This window comes from Sorex fumeus, unplaced genomic scaffold, assembly GCF_029834395.1.
Source record: "Sorex fumeus unplaced genomic scaffold, SorFum_2.1 ptg000018l, whole genome shotgun sequence".
Lineage (NCBI taxonomy): Eukaryota > Metazoa > Chordata > Mammalia > Eulipotyphla > Soricidae > Sorex > Sorex fumeus.
The window spans coordinates 9614281-9615759 of record NW_026606075.1 but is presented as its reverse complement, the minus strand read 5'-3'; the positions used below and the strand labels follow the sequence as shown (position 1 = coordinate 9615759).

Genomic DNA, 1479 nt, shown 5'->3' with positions numbered 1-1479 from the left:
TTCGGCCTTTGTAAGAAAGGAAAGAAGATCTGAGTCTCAAGAAAGGCCCTAATTTGGGAATAAGGTTCACACTAGTAATATATGGTCTCCATTGGTCTTAGCAAAGTCAGAGTTAAAGCCTCAATTAAAAATAAACATTAAATGGAGTAGAATATGGAAGTAGATTTCCGCTAAGATAAGGATTTGGGGAAATAATGGTCCACACTAATTTGGAATTCTGTTGAAGATGGAACAAGAAACAAAACAAATCAGAAAATTGTATAGTTTGTGAGGTACTTGCCTTGCACGTGGAGATGGTGTCCTGGCAGAACCAGGAGTAAGCTTTGAGCACCGTCTGGTGTGATTCTAATAGCAAACAAACAGCAACAAAACAATACTCTTTTGGAGAAGTATACAACATATATGGCAAAAACCTCAATCTATAAGCAACATTTATTTAGACACCCAGACCATAGAAAAATGTATCCTCTAGTTAAAAAAAATAACAAAAGCTGAACCTGACAGTTCACACATTGTATTTCACAGAAAATACTTAAAATATATATAGTGTAGACATCTATATATATCCATATATGAAGAAATAAGACATTAAAAAAATAAGAAATGTTAAGTGAAGGGATCTGGGTGGGGAAATATGGTGGGAGCAAGGTAGCAGGTCTGCCAATATAGGGACCCTCTAGCTACCCTCTCCAGCCCGTAGGGGAGCCTGCAGTACTTTCCTTATATGGTCAGGCCCCATTGCTAGCAGTAGGTGCTGTACAGGGTCTGAAAGGTGCTGAAAATGTATATGACCAACTGGGGCATGGGCGAGCAGGCAGTGAGGAGCCAGGAGCAGGTAGGAGGGTAGCGGTGAGGACAGGGTAGCTGTAGAGCCTCTAGGACCTCCAGGTGGGTGATCCCTGAATCCTGGTCTATGGTGATAGGGCCCCTGTGCTGCCTGAGATCTGAGGACCTGGTGACGGGATGTGCTCTGGGAGTGGACAGGCCAGGTGGGAAAAAAGAAAAAGAAAGTGAAATTTCAGGTTAAGTAGTAAAAACTTTAAAGGTTGGGAAATGTGGGAAAGTTAATATTAAATAATTGAAAAAAATTTTCCTGACTTTCTTTTTGGGTGGTGGGCTGGTGATTTGGGCCACAAGCAGAGGTACTCAGGAGCCAAACTCTGTGCTCAGGAACCACTCTGGACTCACCTGATTGTTTTAACAGAACATATTGGAAATGGCAAAATCAAAGAGTGTCACTGAACTCCAAAGCAGATCTCCATAAGTGCACAAATTTTGAATATAGAGGCATAAAGTATGCTAAATACTAAACAAAAAGGGGGATATTACTTATCGTACCTTATTTAGAGCTCTTCTAAAACTATTTGCAAGTTAATTTTCCATTATTTTGTCATATTGACTAGTTACAAAAAGTTGATATGTATAGTAAGATCGCATTAGCATTTTGTGTAAACTTAACTTAAAGTTAGCACGATATTA

At 39.6% G+C, this 1479-nt stretch overlaps 1 non-coding gene across 1 annotated transcript; it reads left to right on the top strand.

Annotated features, from left to right (window-relative positions):
• The first annotated feature begins 907 nt into the window (after window positions 1–907).
• LOC130021868 (small Cajal body-specific RNA 18) lies at window positions 908–988 on the top strand. Its single transcript, XR_008792215.1, has one exon. It is a non-coding gene; the product is annotated as a small Cajal body-specific RNA 18 (non-coding RNA).
• The last annotated feature ends 491 nt before the right edge of the window (window positions 989–1479 follow it).